At 35.3% G+C, this 19,170-nt stretch overlaps 1 protein-coding gene across 1 annotated transcript in view; it reads left to right on the forward strand.

The window, feature by feature from the left end:
* Window positions 1–18,752, forward strand: part of LOC138323867 (uncharacterized) — a 49,486-nt gene extending 30,734 nt beyond the window's left edge. The window contains exon 2 of the transcript XR_011208602.1: window positions 18,215–18,752. The gene's annotated coding sequence lies outside the window, so the exon portion shown is untranslated. The remainder of the gene's footprint in view (window positions 1–18,214) is intronic.
* The last annotated feature ends 418 nt before the right edge of the window (window positions 18,753–19,170 follow it).

The raw sequence follows: 19,170 nt of genomic DNA on the forward strand, positions 1-19,170 counted from the left end.
TAAATGATGTAACATGTTGTAACGTCATCTTTGATTGGCTAAGTCTAAAATTAAGACAGATTTGGACTTGATCCCGAGGCAGTTGAGCACAAAAAAGGAGTAAAAATGAGATTGTACGTTTTTCGATTTTAACAGAATTTCATTTTGACACGATTTTGAGTAGTTTACGTTGAACAATTACAAAATATGTGTGACAACACTGACTTACAGAAAACACGATAGAAGTCCTACAATATCCATAGCGACTGTATCCTAATATACAGCCACATATAAAAGAGAACGGTCAGGTATCAGGCTCACATAAGACAATGTTTTCCGGGGTAACGCAAATCTTTTATTTTGTGGACGCCAAATAATTATGGCGACCGCCAATCGTCACCCTGAAAAATATTTCCCTATGCGAACCTTAATTCATGCCAAAGTTACAAGAGTTGTCCACCTTTACACTTTAACTCCTTACAAGCACTTTGCGTGGTACCGGGCTACGTGGTAGTGTAAATCAGAGATGAAACAATGTAGATGTAATGTTATTTCCTACCGAATCCTCTCCAAAGCAGCTTGTCCCGGAACAGATCAAACAATCCAGGAATCCGAATCATCTCTGCATCAAGGCTTTTGATATATTTTACAATGAGGCAGTGTACAAATTCAAATAATTTCTGAAAATCAGGATCCCTGTCCCTGCATTTTTTCACTTTTAGTTCTGTAGTTGTATTCAGAATAAAATTTAATTAGATACAAGAAAGTTTTCATCGTCGAACATGATAAACAATGAACAAAGTTTTTTTTTTATTTCGACGTATAACATAAGTAGAGTAGTATTATAAATATACATACAGAGATACAGATACACAAAAGATACAGACAAAAACAACAAAAATACGTGGCAAACATACGGTGGCTGATTTATGCCATTTCGTCTTTTCGCCCCGAAAAGACGAAAATTAACAAACCTTAAATTTCGTCTTTTCGTCTTTTCGCCTTTTTGCTCCGAAAAATTACAAATTACAGATATACTTTGCCATCTTTCATATACGACGGAGATTATAATGTAATTTCTAATGTACAATTATGATGAAGACCATGTCATGTATGTAGTCAAAATGTCTTTTCAAATAATATACAGTACATTGTACCTACTGATTGACTGTTATAATTAACTGTATTTGAGCAATTTCTTGGTACAAGTCCTTCCTTTAAACTCAAAGTCTTCACGAGTTGTCTTTCATAAAAATATTTTGTTAACAAGTTGATCCGTGGTTCAAACGCTTTCAAATATTACCCGCTGACAACTCTTTTTTTTCAAGTTGTGTAGGGGAGGCAACTCCTGTAAGTACTATGTTTAGCATCTTAAGTTCATTATGTCCTAACATATACACGGCAATGTTTTGATAAGCGTAATTGCTAAATAGAGCGATTAGAACACAAAAAATAAGATATTAATGAATTTTAGAAAAAGATTTGCGGAATGATGAATCTGTTAGTGGCACGTGGCATATGCCAGGCATATGCCACGTGTGAGAAATCTACGTAACTGCTGTAAACATACATGTTGACTTATGTTTTAAAACTTCTAATCTTAGTTATTGATGAAGATACTTGTAATACTATCAATTTAATAAATCGATTGTTATCATAAACTACTTTGATGCTTCCATATTGAACAATTAAGTCAATATTAAGATAAAAAGATTTCAAAATGACTTCCACACCGGACCGGAAGACGAAAAGACGAAAATTAAGGTTTGTTAATTTTCGTCTTTTCGGGGCGAAAAGACGAAAAGACGAATTAAGTTTGTTAATTTTCGTCTTTTCGGGCAAAGACGAGATTTTTGAAGGCGAAAAGACGAGAATTAAAGTCGCTAATTAGCGTGTATCACTTTCGTCTTTTCGTGTTTGAGTTTTCGTCTTTTAAAATTAGTTAAATTTGTTAAATTTCGTCTTTTCGCCTGAAAAGACGAAAAGACGAAATTTAAGGTTTCTTAATTCTCGTCTTTTCGGGGGGAAAAGACGAAATGGCACAAATCAGCCACCGTACAAACAAGAGATAACACAGCATACAGCAAATATACTATAGATACATGAGCTGCTAAGTAGAAACTAATATAGTGTGAACCAAAACAAAGCTGTTGCTTGAGGTTGAAAAAGCAATGATTAACTAAAAAAATTGTACTAAATTGTAAATACATACATATAAAAGTAAGCAGTATGCAAAGCTTCTATGGAAAAGATTTAAAATATCAGTTTTAAAGCAGATATTGTAATATAAGTCTATATACACCACAGGACAGTAAAACTAATTAAAAGAACAAATATAACAATCACAGTTCAGGCCATCCCACTTACGAAGAAGCCTCCGAAACTCTGCGTAGTTTGCTAACTTGCACAAGTTATTTGGGAGGCATATAGACTGAACTTTCTCTGGGTTTGCTTTCATACCATTATCTTTGAACCACTTAATTATAATACTCGCTTCCCTTTCGAAACATCTTTTAAGTTTGTGATATAGCCCATATTATTGTCATCTGCATATACAGAGTTGTCTCCTTAATAAAGAAAAAAACCCAAAAACATATCATTGATACAAATATAAAAAAATGAGAGGCCCTAGGATCGAGCCCTGGGGTACCCCTTTACTGAGAGACATCCACTCAATGCCTCTCTCTGCTTCCTGTTCCCAAGATAGCTGCTCATGGGATCCCGGACCTATAGTCTCCCCAAAGACACCGTACGACTGCAGCTTCCTGAGGAATAGGTCATGTGGAAGACAGTCGAGGGCCATGAAGAGATCCATCAATTGGGGATAATTCGTGCCTTAGCATAACTAGTTGTTAAGATACTAATGTTCATAACAAGTGTTGCAATTGCTATCATACCATCATACCTACACGTGTAATACTGGCTGGTCTAGGGCAATACATTCATGTCGCCTGAGGGTGACCTCTCATACCTACACGTGTAATACTGGCTGGTCCAGGGCAATACACTCATGTCGCCTGAGGCTACCATCATACCTACACGTGTAATACTGGCTGGTCTAGGGCAATACATTCATGTCGCCTGAGGGTGACCTCTCATACCTACACGTGTAATACTGGCTGGTCCAGGGCAATACACTCATGTCGCCTGAGGCTGTATTGCATGACTACTCATGCAATAAAGCCTCGTGACGTCACAGCGTTAACAAAATTACATCTTTTTTTCGGTACCATTTTAACGATTTCTTTCAGAAACTAGGCTGGATTTACTTAAAAAGATATAAACAACGGAATTTGCGTTGAACATATCACGCAATGTTTACATGTATGTATGAAGAATTGACTTGCAGTTGGGTTTCTTTTTTCGAATTTATATCAAAATGGCGGAAACTCACTGTAAAATTGCAATAAAACGTCGAGGTTATAGAGTAAAATACTCTTTCATGCGTGTATATGAAGGATATGGATATTCTACCCTTGCGATCACAAAATGTTGTAAAACCTGAGGCTTTGGTTTTACAACATTTTGTGATCCCGAGGGTAGAATATCCCTATCCTTCATACACGTATGAAAGAGTCCTATATGATATTCACCAAAAGTGATGATAGACACAGTGATATTTCAAAATAGTCTCGCCATCAGACATCCTCTCTGGCTCATTCCACACCGTTACTCCCCTCTCTCCAGCTCACTCACCGATTCGGCATCACCTATTCAAACTCACCGCCGACTGATCACTCGCACCACAACAAAAAGGAAACAATTGCTGGTAGGTATCCTATGAGAAGTCACCTAGCCGACCAACGAAGGAAACAGACAAATGAAGATAGTTTTAGTACCCTGTTACTACATTTGCATCACGGCAAACATACGGGAGGGCCAATCTCACAGAACACCTTGAAGTAAGTTTAGCACATTCATAAATTACTTCTTTCTTTGACATTACAATTGTAAAACAAAAATGGCGACAAAAAGCCTATATTTTGTTTATTTGAAAACAATTTTGAATTTAAATGAAAAGCAAAAACAAACAAAAAATAATAAAACACATGGAATAAAAAGGGAAAGATAAAAAAAACCCACAAACATTAAGTACCTGAATGTTAAAGGGGCAACCACGAGGCAAAATATGACATAAATTTATTGTTCTACATTCCTTATGAAACATATATCAAGAAATATTGACAAAATTCACGACATTATTGAGTATTTTGAATGATACTGTTGAAATTTCAAATCGTTGATTAATGCTATTAAGTATGTACAACATATATACCCGAGCCAAAGTCACGCACGTTAAACAAATGCAATACGTATGGTGACTGATTACGGCCATCTCGTGTTGTTGTGTTGTCGCCTTGTCGTGTTGTCGCCTTTTCGAGTTGTCGCGGTCTCAAACTGCGACAATCCGAGATTTAACAGTTAAAATGTCGACTAGTCGCGTTTTCGAACCGCGACAAGTCGACAACACGACAAGACGATAAGTCGACAACACGACAAGTCGACATTTCAAACACGCTAATTAGCGCGTACAGAATCTCGTGTTGTCGCGGTAAAATGTCGACTTGTCGTGTTGTCGAGTTGTCGACTTGTCGTGTTGTCGCCTTGTCGTGTTGTCGACTTGTCGTGTTGTCGAGTTGTCGACTTGTCGCCTTCCTGTTACACATGCGCAAACAATGGATAACACTCGTCATATTGGATTGCTAATGAAAATAATTGTGTGCATGTGTTTGTACCTAGATGAAGAAATTTGATAGCAATTTCTTTACCGAGAGTTGTCAAAGTATTTTTCTCTGAACTATTAATTTGTTTATTATATGATAATCGTGTAATAATGGTCTGGTCACGCCGTCTGATTAGTACGCAGTAATCGTCATCTGTTAATTTTAAGGTCACTTGAACCGCTAAGGCCTAATATATATAGTTCGAAGGCCCGTTAATCCGAAAATTAGAAAATATTGCAATTTTATGGTGGCATATTTCTGCCATCGATTTCCCGACATCGTTAAGGCATTAAGTCGACATCATATCGGAATATGTCGACATAAACAGAAGAATATGTCGACTTACCACATGTACATGCCCACATAATGAATCCAAGATATTTATGTAGAAAGTCGGTAACTCGGCGATTAATCGTGTTTATGCTCGGGTGTGACACCGACTTGTCAGTTATTGATGTCGACATCTAAACTAAAAGATGTCGACATCTGGTCTTGAAAGTGGAAATCAAAGGCCACCCTTTCATAGAGCACTGTGTATATGCAGCAAAAGCCATACAGCAGAGATCGACGTTGATTTTGTTAATTCAAGTTTTTATTCATTTGATTTCAAAAAAAAAAATGTGATCCTGCACATCCCGGCCATGAAACTGTAGCCTGCGTGTACGTAGCTGTTAGCCCGAGCTAAGGAAGTGTACAACGAATTATTAATATATATATAACCGTGGGTTGAAAATTCGTTTCAAAGCTGTGTGTGTGTTTTGTTGATTGGCATTCGTACCAAGTCCATGTAGTACATACCGTACTATACTATATTAAAAGAATGAATGAAAATAAAAATAAAAAAATAAAATAAAAAAAAGATTTTTTTTATGTTGTATTTTCTTGTGAATCCCGAAAAAAACCAGTTACGTAATTTAAAAGCCATAAAGGTCACAGTACAGGTACACAATACACGTTGGGAAACCAGCTTTACTTGTTAGCTTGGCCTACAATATAAACTTATATAAAGGCACAACGAATTTTTGTTACGGTCTTAATGGTCAGATTCAAACTTTGGGCTAAAAATCCTCCAGGGACGCGGTTTTAAACTCCCAACTCGCGATACATCTGCATCTATTTTTCGTAGTAAAAACATGCGTTCTTTGTAGTCAAACGTAGTAAAAAAAAGTCACGTGCTTATACCTCATTCATGCCATTGGCCGGAATATACAATTGTATTATGGGTAACTAGTGATCACGTGATTTTGTGTTTACTTCCAAATATGGTGATAGTTTGCTTGCCATTTCTTCGGAGAAATTGATTTATTTGAAAATATTTAGACTCCAAAATATTATTAATATTGCATGCTTATCATTTTACTTGCACATATGCACTGTTTTACTATAAATAATGAACTGAAATGAGTTGTAAAACTGCCATTTTCACGTTTTGTAAATAAATGATATAATACGAATTGACCAATTCAATAGGTCTAACCGTCTAATCTAAAATCAGCGAAGATCGGCTACTCCCGGCTAAATTCGTAGAATTTTAAATTTATATTTATATATATTATTACCTGCTTTAGGTCTCAGAACATATACATATAACACAGAGAAAATAAGGCCAAAGTATGTATAAATACCAGGTCAGAGAAATCACTCTATTTGGAAGTAAACACACACTCATGTGATCACTAGTTACCCACTAATACAATTCCATATTTATTTCGGCCAATGGCATGAATGAGGTATAATCACGTGACTTGTTTTACTACGTTTTACTACAAAGAACGCGTGTTTTGTACAATTATGGGGAAAATCCTCCGCGGATCGTGGTTTCATTTCCACCATTTGAAATTGTTAGCAATACTATCATATCATAGTTTATTTTCCATATTATTTCCAAACAAATAGTTATAAGCTTCCGCATAGCCCACTTAGCTTTTTGGGAATCTAATACATATGTACACATATACTAAGAAACACGGGCTTATGTGCTTACATGGCAGGTCTCAAGGCCCTCTACCAATATTGTGAATTTCATGGCCCTGGGGTCTCGGAATTTTCCCCAGGGGAAAGGGTCTTTACCATAGTTTATATAGGAGACTCGGAATTCAGGTGATTGTAAGACATTCTCAACTCTCATCCATTTGTAAAAAATTCAAATTTTAACAAACTTCTTCTCCACAACACGGTTTTTCTCATTTTACAGCAAGTACAAAAACAACAACAATCAAATTACAATCATGAATATTTTGTATTGATATTATTATTTTTTTTTTGCAAATTTTCAGCAAAACAAACATGTTTCAAATTAAATTAATACACATATTTGATTAATATATTTGATCTGCATTCATTATTGAATTTTAAAAAAAAAATGAAAAAAACTTTATAACATACCATAGCATAGTTTGTCATTTTAAGCAAGGGAGATAAATCCGATTTGAAGGATTTTCCACAAAGTGGAAAAGTTAAAGCCGCATAATCCGTATCTTTCAGGGTCCGTAAATCAACAAAAGAAAATTAGGGTACATATATTATAAAAATTATAAAAAGTTATCAACTTTCCCCTAATTACACACCCAAAAAGTCCCGAGTTCAAAAGAAATTAATGATTAAAAATTCGATATCCAGAGTGTTTGAATAATTCACTTTCCATGCATTATTCAACCAAAATTTAGACTGGTACATTTCCTGGTCAACATCAATTATAATTTCAACACAAATTTATTCGATGATGTTTCAAGTAATTGTCGAGTATATATACATGAACTTTGTCATCTGCCATGGCACAACATGTAATCTTCAATTTATCAATGTTTCACAATCAAATTCTACTCTAAGCCTTCTGTTTCAAATGGTGGAAATGAAACCACGATCCGCGGGGGATTTTCCCAATAATGGCACAAAACACGCGTTCTTTGTAGTCAAACGTAGTAAAACAAGTCACGTGATTATACCTCATTCATGCCATTGGCCGAAATAAATATGGAATTGTATTAGTGGGTAACTAGTGATCACATGAGTGTGTGTTTACTTCCAAATAGAGTGATTTCTCTGACCTGGTATTTATACATAATTAGGCCTTTTGAAGAAGATCTTATTTTCTCTGTGTTATATGTACATGTATATGTTCTGAAACCTAAAGCAGGTAATAATATATATAAATATAAATTTAGAATTCTACGAATTTAGCCGGGAGTAGCCGATCTTCGCTGATCCTAGATTAGACGGTTAGACCTATTGAATTGGTCATTTCGCATTATATCATTTATTTACAAAACGTGAAAATGACAGTTTTATAACTCATTTCAGATCATTATTTATAGTAAAATAATACATATGTGTAAGTCAAAATGATATGCATGCAATATAAATAACATTTTGGAGTCTAAATATTTTCAAATAAATCAATTTCTCCGAAGAAATGGCAAGCAAACTATCACCATATTTGGAAGTAAACACACAATCACGTGATCACTAGTTACCCATAATACAATTGTATATTCCGGCCAATGGCATGAATGAGGTATAAGCACGTGACTTTTTTTACTACGTTTTTACTACAAAAAATAGATGCAGATATATCCCGAGTTTGGAGCTAAAACCGCGTCCCGCGGGAGGATTTTTAGCCCAAAGGTTGAATCTGGCCATTAAGACCGTAACAAAAATTCGATGTGCCTTTATATAAGTGTATCGAGGGATGTAAATATTTATGTATATATATATGGACAGGGCAAGCTAACAAGTAAAGCTGGTTTCCAAATGGGTATTGCGTATCTGTACTGTGACCTTTTTGGCTTTTAAATTACGTAACTGGTATTTTTCGTGATTCAAAAAAATGAAATCTTGAAAAAATAATTGTAATATAGTATAGTACGGTATGTACCACATGGACTTAGTACGAATGCTAATCCACAAAGCACACACACAGCTTTTAAACGAATTTTCAACCCACGGTTATATATATTAATAAATGATTATGGCCAAGAGGATGGAAATTCGTTGTACAAAGCAGAGTCCTTTTGCACTCTAACTTCCTCAGCTCGGACTAACAGCTACGTACACGCAGGCTACAGCTGCATGGCCGGGATATGCAGGATCACAATTTTTTATTTTGTAATCAAATATATAAAAACTTTTCTGAATTAACAAAATCAACGTCGAACTCTGCTGTATGGCGCCTTGCTGCATATACACAGTGCCCTATGAAAGGATGGCCTTTGAATTCCACTTTCATGACCAGATGTCGACATCTTTTAGTTTAGATGTCGACATCAATAACTGACAAGTCGGTGTCACACCCGAGCATAAACACGATTAATCGCAGAGTTACCGACTTTCTACATAATTATCTTGGAATCATTATGTGGGGAGGTTCATGTGGTAAGTCGACATATTCTTCTGTTTATGTCGACATCTTCCGATATGATGTCGACTTAATGCCTTAATTATGTCGACATCATTAAGTCGTAAGTCGGCAACTCGATGGCAGAAATATGCCACCAATATGGTCTATGGTACAAGCACTGACTTCAGTTTTCTATATTCAAAGATAGTGGCTATTTCATATGATTTGCGCATGAGTAACAGGAAGGCGACAAGTCGACAACTCGACAACACGACAAGTCGACAACACGACAACTCGACAACACGACAAGTCGACATTTTACCGCGACAACACGATATTCTGTACGCGCTAATTAGCGTGTTTGAAATGTCGACTTGTCGTGTTGTCGACTTGTCGTCTTGTCGTGTTGTCGACTTGTCGCGGTTCGAAAACGCGACAAGTCGACATTTTAACTGTTAAATCTCGGGTTGTCGCAGTTTGAGACCGCGACAACTCGACAAGGCGACAACACGACAAGGCGACAACACAACAACACGAGATGGTCGTATTCAGCCACCATAAATACGTATTAAAACACACTACGGTAAGAGCGACTTGAGAAGTTCTAGACAAAAAATATTCACTACACTGGCAAGGGCCAGGGTTCGGCATTCAAGACATTTTACCACTATGTGTAATAGCGGACATTAAGAGAGTTTGAGCATTTCACATACATTTCACCACCATGGGCTTTTCTCGCATATTACAGTAAAACCAACTAATCTAATTTCTATTAGAACTGATTTGTTTCCGAAATATATACAAATTTTAATGTACCCTTAGACTGAATTGTCCTTTTAATACGCATCAGATCTCAAAAGAGTGAGGAAGGGCGCTATTTAAAATACATCCCTGCTTATAGTCTTTAAACATCCGCTATTATACATGTATGCTTAAATATACCAAAGTTCTTCTGGAAATTGTTTGGAGAAAAACAAGAACACCCAATATTCAATCATAAACAGACGGGATGGGACTGAAACATGGAATCTGATTTAAAATCGCATTAGTCTTACTCGAATTTCATTAAATAAATGTATATTTCTCACCTGTCATGTCAAGCACTTGTGGATTTCTTATGAACCCGATGAAATAAGATATTATCAAGTTGCAACAGTTAACGTTTTTTTACACAGAAGACGTTTCACAGGAGAAACGGAACAAATGCTCGTGACGTAATGACCTATTGCTCGTGACATCTTAACCTCTGTCAGGAAGCACGCGACGTCATGACCTCTGTCAGCCGTTCTTCCAGTCGCCCCGACTATGCTGATTTTGTATGAAGGTGATGGTGGCCTATTGTTATTGTACCTCCTGCTGTGTGCTATTGTACGCTTTCAATGGAAGCATTAAAACATGCTTTATGTAAGCAGCATAGCAAGCCAAACTAACAAAGCATAGAATTTGTTCAATCATCGTTTTAACAATACTTTTTTGTTTTGATTTATTCTTGGCAAAATAAACATGTCAAAATCGGTGGAAATTGGAAGATTATTTTACTCATCGGCAACTTGTAAATAAACCCGTTTGTATAAAAAACAAATAATGTAAGAAAATAACAATTTTGGCTGGGAAATCACGTACTCGATAGATGTATACGCCGTGCCCAGTTTTATTGTAGCAAATGAAGGCGAGGCTGGAAATTTTATGTTCACTGCCCCCATGCAGGGGATCCTGACGTATCGGAAGTGACGTGGGGTCCTGTGGTCGGACCATACGACTGTGGGGCCAAACTATCAACAAAGATATACTAGTCAACCGATTTCTAAATATATTAACACCAAAATACGGTCTGTGAATGGTGATTGAATTTAAAATGCGATTTCTTAATTTTCGCTTATAACGATAGTATGCAAGACGCGTTCGTCCTACCATTAGCTTCTATAATGTTTGTTGAGACATGCTCGAGTCACTTAGTGCTGAATCCGCAACTATTTATGCTTAGATATTGTTTTATTTGTTTGATGAATTAGATTAAAGTAGATTTAAAAGTATATCCTTGGCGTTGTATTTTGATCGCAACGTTCTGTTAAATAAATGTTTTTGATGTTGATTTTTTGAAAATGCGATCGAGTCCTTTAAGTGAGACATATTTCTTCTAGGGCAAAAAAAAAAAAAAAAAAAAAAAAAAAACATGTCTGTCAAGGGTTACACGACCGATCGTAATTTTTTACCCCCCGACCCTAATTTTTTTCTGTACCTAAAATGATACTCCTATTAATAATTTTACTCTAGGCCAATATGAGCTGTTAATACATGTGTCTTCCTTCTTTCTTAGTCAAATCTGCATTTGTTAATTGTTAAATAAAGAGTCGAGAGTGAAAGACACTAATGTTTAATAATTTTATTGATAAATAGGAGCCATATACATGTATCTGTTTAGTAAACAGCCCGCTATTGCATCTGAACTTAACAAAATATATTTCTATATATTAAAAAAAAAATCCGTACCTATCTACCCTTATTTTTTTGCCAATGTAACCCTAAACAGACATATTTTTTTGGGCCTAATTAAGAACTCGTGATTCTTCGTTGGCAGACCTGTACCAAAGCTTAAAACACACGCAAAGTGAACATTAGACATTTCTCTTATGGTATACATTGGTTTTATATTGTCTAACAAATGAGCCCATTGATTTAGAAAATTAACCTGTAATTTCTACACCTTATGAATTCGTAATCGAGATTTACTAGTCCAAAATATTGTTTTAGACCAAAAACAACCAAATCATTTTCCATTTACCGGTTAAAGAAGTCGTAGATCTTCGGCCTAGTATATAAGGTTCAATAAATTCCGAGCTTTTTCCTGATTTTGTTTGAATGTCAATGTTGAATGTAATTAATTATTTTTGCAGAAATAAAGTAAGAGTTGTGCCATGTATTTCGGTATTTAGCGTGTTACGTTCACCAAATTCTGGTGTCACAAAGTCCTAGTGTCCTAACGAACCCAGAAACTGATGGCGTCACTAGGTCAACCGAATAACCCTCAGACAACAATAAGGATAGTCAAGCATTGGGTTAAAATATCGGTCAAAGTTTGTTTACTATAAGCAATGACAACATTAAATTTACTTCGAATTGCAAACCAAAAGAAAAAAGTTTGGATTGCATCAGAAATTACCATAGGAAGATTCATTTTGTTTATTTTGAGTCGAGATTCTATGGGCATATGTTATCAATTTGAAACCGTTCACATTCACAAGCCTTTGAATAATCCGGTGTTGTGTTACATTTAACAATTAAAGCGTCGGGGTGATTGGATGTCAACCAATCTAAGTCGAGGAGAAGCTTGGAGGATTTAATTTCAGGTGAGCAGATGATCGTCGGATTCGTCGTGTTTTTGAGATGTAGTTTCCTCATTAATGTCAATATGGAGAAGGCATGACATTTATTATCCACTGTTTTTAAAAAATGCTGACGTATTTTCAACAAGTATGCAATCCTGTAAATACCGGAAACTGACAGGATTGATATTTGTAAACATTTTTCTTATTTCATTAAAAAGCCCAAGGACGTATATGAGAAGGATAAGTCACACTGGGTTTTGGGGGAGTACAAGGCAGGAGCTTTTGTGTTTGTTCACTGACCGTGACGTTGAGCGACGACTGATTTTCCTTTGATATCCACCGGCACAGCCTTTGATGTAGCTTGCGGGTGCAAGGGTTACCGTCTTACTTTCTGATGCGGGCCGTCATTTCAAGAGCTGTCGTATTTTTTAACGAAAATTTAAGACATATCCTCTTAATATTCCGCCCTTAAAACAAGTTATAAACGTTGTGAAATTTAATAAACTTTACATTGGTGTTTCGTTTGACTAGATAAGACAAGTATTTGTTGAGAAAAACGGTTTTTATTCCCGAGGCATAGGCGTCTCGCGTGGTGTTTAGTAATGTAAAGAGACAGTCACGAATCCTTCTCACTTATTTCATTAAAAAGCATAAATATACCTTTCCTATGTATAAATCAACCAGAAGTTTGGTTTGGTTAGTATAACAGCCATGGCCTTTGGACGTGTCGGGTTTAGATGGTGGAAGAAAGCCGGAGTACCTGCAGAATAACCATCGAGTTGTCGGTACCTGGCAACCGTCCCACAAGGGATTCAAACTTGTGACTATGCATGTCGGGGCATCTAAACCAGTCGGTCACAGCGGCCCTTCAAGCTTAGCACTAGAAAAATGTGGTTTTATATGAAAATGAAAAACGTATTGATGTAATAATTATATGACTGTACACATGAAAATAATTCACAATAATAAATTGTGTATAAATACTGGTTTAGTTCTGTTTAAGATAAGCAATTATCACATTATGTTCTCTTTTTTCAAATTACACATACATGTATGCTTTCTGAATATATTTAACCACAATATTAAAATGAACATGAAGAGGATCAAGTAGTACAATATTGCTTAAAGACCAAAAATAGCTGGTGTTACCAAAGTTTTTGAACAATATCATAGTTTGATGAACTGACTCTACTATATCATTCAGCTGGATTGTAGTAACCTGACGCCAGGATCATGGAACAGTCTTCGACTTGCTAAAGCCAATCAAAAACGACGTAACATATTGTAACGTTATCTGTGATTTGTTGATTTTAGGCCCCGGACTGGTATGCATAAAATCTTCAACGGTTAAAAATATTATTAAGGTAAAAATTTTGCTAAGCAGATTAATTTTTGTGCTTCGCATATTGCTTATCATGTTTAGTGTCCTGCGTGATTTTTCTTAACACTTAAACCAATGTCAACATCTTTCCAAAATGGCCACCTCTAATGGACAGAGTATTGCAACTTAACAGTTAATAAGGGCCTTGAGATGAAAGAGAATTTCCCGTGACAGGTTTGATCCACTTCAAAACTTTGACAGGTTTCAACTTCATAAAAGGTTGTTTGTGCAATAAAAGATCAGCATCTTGCTTAACAAAGTATATTGAAAATTTACTTACTTCCAAACTTCAGAAAATCCTTAGACTTTTATGCATACAAGATCTGATGTTTGTGTTTACAATTCCTAATTTAACAATTACAGTATTACAAAAAAGTTTTAATGTTGTCATATGGAGGAATCCATATGTGTGATTTTAGTGTATGAAAAATGAAGGTTTTGGAGACCTTTTACGTGTTACAGTTTTAAAATATAATACCGGTAATAAAAAACTAAAATAGATAAACAAATTCTTCTAGATTATCATAATTTTACTGGAATAATTGCCAACTGCTTTTCAACCCAAGTCGACGTTATCTATCAACCATGTTGACATGGCTGGCCATTTAAACTGTTGCAAGCTAAATTATCCATGGACACGTGATCATCTATATATGCCACCAAAATAACGTTCATCGCTTATAACTTTCATTATAATGCAATTAACTCAAAACGTCATTATATCAAATGAGAAATATAAATTCCTGCTTTATCGTAATAAATTCTCAAATTATCATTTTCTTGTTGAAGTTGGTATTTGTTTTTGTATTTGTATTTATATTTTAAACTTACAACAACAGTAACAAAATTTTGTCGATCTTACAACTAATAACAGTGATACACCCAGGATATTAAATGATTTACATAAGATACCCAATATTCATTCTGAAAAAAAAACCCAGACCACGAACGGAGTCCAATCATAAAAATCATTAAAAACTGACACAGGTGTCTGTACGATAACAGGATGCGTTGAACATTAGAATCCTGATCCCACATCATGTATTAGTCAAAGAATTCGGGGGTCAAAATGAAAATTTTCAGAAATCATCCAATCTGAATCACGTGATTTCCTGTTCGAGTACAAAACCGGAAATTCCAAATTGGAAATTTCGTTTTGTAATCGAAATTCCCGGTGACATGTGTCAGACAAAAATGTGTATTTAATTCAAAGACTGAAAGGTAAACAATGTAAAACAAACTATTCTTAAGATGCTAAATATTTTTCAGAAATGCGATTCCTGTCTTTCAATTGTAATGTTGGTAGGCCATTTAGGGACGGCCTTTCGTGTATGTAATGTATTGGGTGTGTGAAGTGCGTATATGTTTAGGGAGGCTGCGTTATGTTCTGTTCATGTGGTCTCCATGTATTAGAAGGAATCTAAGCATTTACAGAGCTATCTCACTGAACCATGTTGTCAAAAACAATGATCAGCACACCCCTCAACATTATACTGACAACGGTGAGTGAGATAAGATAACAAATTTACTCACCTTTTACGATACCATTCTACCTGCAGAACACTTTTAGGATAACCAAATTCTTCAACAATGAAATACCAGTCCTCAAAGCCAATTGAAATAGATAAATATAACAAACATTAGATTAGGGTGGGAACTCTTGATAAAAATACAAAGGTAATAAAACCGGGTGTTCTAGAAGAGTAAGCGTTCTCTGTTTTATCAACAGGACCCGTCTTATAATTAAAGGTCAAATGCGGGCCAAACTTCAAGCTCATTACTTCATATTCCGTCTTTGCATATTGCAGAGTTGCCTCCCTTGCGGGTAGGTACATATGTATCCATTGTGACGTCATTATTTTGCCAGCGAAATTCACGTCGTTTTCTTTGAAAAGTATGACGTTACGCTCGCAAACACATGGCGTCACAATCAATTCATACTCGCAAGGGCAGATAACTATGTTATATCCAACAACAGAATTGCAAAAGGATGATCCATAGTGAGTTTCTCCATTATCAGACTGGATTGTCCTTGTTTTCATACAAAACTCAATGTACCAAAGCGTTTACCATCGACGTTGCAGATATGATAACTTAGGGGTTTGTTTTAGCCAATAAAAATAACTTTACTTACGATCTGATATACTTACAAAAAGGAGTTCAACATAACACTACCGGGTTCTTTACTTACAGCGTACCCAATGTATAACCTACAATAAAGAAGTAGGGTAATCCTGATTCAACAATTATAACTTGACTAGTTATGTATTGCAGCTTCTCTACATACCAGCATAAAAATACGGTGTGGGCTTTTTGCGTCCCGTTTGTAAATTTACCAGTTCTAAGTAACAACACCATGTTATTTCTGCATTTATGTGTTATTTTAGATTTTGTTTTGGCATATCAATGACAGCGATACTTGGCTTCTACTATTTGTTTTTTTATAAGAATCTTTCTGCGTTTACTATTTTATTCACAGTGACTATAAATTGTAACCGTCACGCAGTGTTATTGCAAGCATATGTTGCAATTTAGGCATATACCATACAGACAATTATTCAAACTTAAAATAAATTGTCAAAGACGAAAACTATACAAAATATATACATATTAAGCTGTCCATTAAAGGACAAGAAAAATAGAACTACATACTTCAGACAAAAGGTGTTGTACATCCATACGAATTAAACCTTTGATAATATTGTTTTTGTTACTTTCTGATGTCGTATGTAGCTAAGATAGCTAATGCTTTTGTGAGACAGTGTTGCTTTCAAACAGCAATCGTTGGGTTTTTCTAACGACATGATGTCATATGTATAGTAATTATTTCTATTTTCGATGTAATTTTCTCTTTGAATAAACACTGTCAAAAGTTTTTTTCTCAATAGTTGTGGATATTGGTTTGTTGATTAAACTGTATTATGAATAAAAATTCTTTTTAAAACCATTATGTGATGAAAATGAATTCAATCCAGATATGTTTGTTGCCAAATTTATTGACGACATGTATGTGATTTTGAAACAAGCCATTTAACTGAGTACATTCTAAATCAGTTGGTCGAATGGTGATTAGGCTAATCACAATTTAAAAATAATTTTCAAATCAAGATGAAAAAATTCTGGTAGTACGAAATTTCACAGTTTATTTTAAAGAATATTAAGAATTCCATTCTTTACTTTCTTGCTGAGTTTTGTGAAGATATGATTACAAATGTTGTAGTAAATGAGAAATGAAAATTTTATTAATCATGTGATTAAGCTAATCATGAACAAACGGGCCCTGGTCATAACAAGTACTTTTGGTCAGAACAGCGCGGTACATGTGTCCTATCTAACCGATTTTCGTAAAATGTTTTAATTGGTACAGAGTACAGACAGACTCACAATGACGTCTAACCCTAGCGGTTTATCCGGCAATTTCAAATTACGAGACAATTTCTCAGGTGTTAAACGATTCTCATGTAGGTGGCGAATGACTATATCGTCTAAACAATTTCCATTAAAATGTCATTAAACATGATATTATTGTAATAACTAGCTCACGATGACGTCCAAACATTCAAAACATTACAAATTCATTACGGGACTGTACTGGACACCCACTATCATAGTAAGGATGTAGGTAGGGCTTTCAAAATCTTTCATCCACTTTGGGGCGAAACATGCTAATCTAATACCAGGATTCAGATCCTAAGTTGTCAAACATGAGGCTTGTTGAGTATTTGACAACTTATAAATGTTATCCAGAGAGTTGAGGCATCCTGTTGAATCTCACTCCAAAGAGAGTGTAAGATTCTTTTTCTCTGACTTCCAGCACCATATTATGTTTTGTAATAATGACGTGTCAGCAATGCAAGCAAGGATCACGTGAACCAAATAAATTGTCGTCGTCGCCGTCGTTGTGACGTCATTTGAACGTTGGCCTGACGACATACTACATTTATCGCGTGACGTCATATAATTTTTTAAAACGCCCAAAATTCTTTTCTAGCTTGTCTGTACTCTAGGATGAGATAGAAAAAATATATATCCCTGTCCTATAGTGTCCTGGTTAAGAGAAAAGTATTCCTACTCCATCGGACCGCGACATCTGTTAAACCGGAACCTGTAAAGCGTCATATGAAAAAAAAAAAAAAGCAAACCATTAACCTGTGCATATCACCTTTGACCTTGAGCTCGTACTTAACCAGAGTACTGAACTTTGACCTCATGATCATCGTCCACCTCCCTTCACATATTTCATTGATGTTTAGCAGAAAAAGATTGTATCGAAATGGTTTTGATATGATATATGTTAATATTTCTTTGACTTTGAATATTTCCAAATGATTCATATTTTTGTTTGTCACAGTGCAATAAAGTGTTTGACAAAGTAACATAAAAAATCTCCAATTTGATACAGTTAGTAAATAAATATTTGTCTTCGCATTTTTCGTGTACATCTATATGTAACTTTTAAACATTTTAGGGGTAATACCAGGGAAGAAAGGCAGAAATAGAGAGAAGAACAGGGAAAGATGCAATCGAAAGACATTCACGACAGGCGGCAAGCTACGGGTTATACAGTCGTGCATTCTCCTCCTTGGGTCGAGATTTCTCTGTCCTACCCTCAACACAATCCTATGAGTCCACGCTTTGACCACTAATCATCCACTTTAAAACTGCAATATATCCGCACAGTCTCGAGAAGGTTCTAAGCTGTGGACACCAAATGACTTCCCCATACATCGTCACCAGAACTTGTCCCCAAAGATGGCATACAACATAACCAGATACAGTTTTTTCATAATAACTTGATGGAATGTCTAATAACAAAACTTACAACCAAAAGCTGAAAATACTAATTATATATGCAATGCAATTAAAGTTGTATGTGCCGTCATTTCCATACTCGGGATTCAAAAAAATCTTTTGATATCGTATTCACCTCCAAAAAGTCCAAACATTTTAAGAATTACAATACCCACAATGCATAGGTTTTAATTTTACAAATAAATACATGATTTTTGGCAGTACTTCCAAAAATCCTGATATTTACTTATACAGTGCAATGAAATGAGTATATACAGTCAGACCATGAAGCCAAGTTGTGGTCTATCATTTCATTTCAATTTTCAAAACGTTATTAGTAATTGTAAAATGATTTATGCGGGTGTGTTTCCAACTTTCCATATAAACATACATAAGGAGAAAAAACAAGAATTATACACTGCATGAATAATGTGTTGTACATAATGGTTAAGAGGCATTATACATGTTTGTCTGTCGTTTGAATGATTTTCACGGCTTGATTAATTAAACTTATGGTATTCAATAGATTACTGAAGAAAAAATAACAGCTCAAAAATTTCGCCCAATTATGGCACTTATAACTTTAAAATATATATTTTCGTAATGTTTGTTCAGAATAGGTTCAGGTTTAGG

The sequence above is a fragment of the Argopecten irradians genome, chromosome 1 (genome assembly GCF_041381155.1).
Source record: "Argopecten irradians isolate NY chromosome 1, Ai_NY, whole genome shotgun sequence".
Lineage (NCBI taxonomy): Eukaryota > Metazoa > Mollusca > Bivalvia > Pectinida > Pectinidae > Argopecten > Argopecten irradians.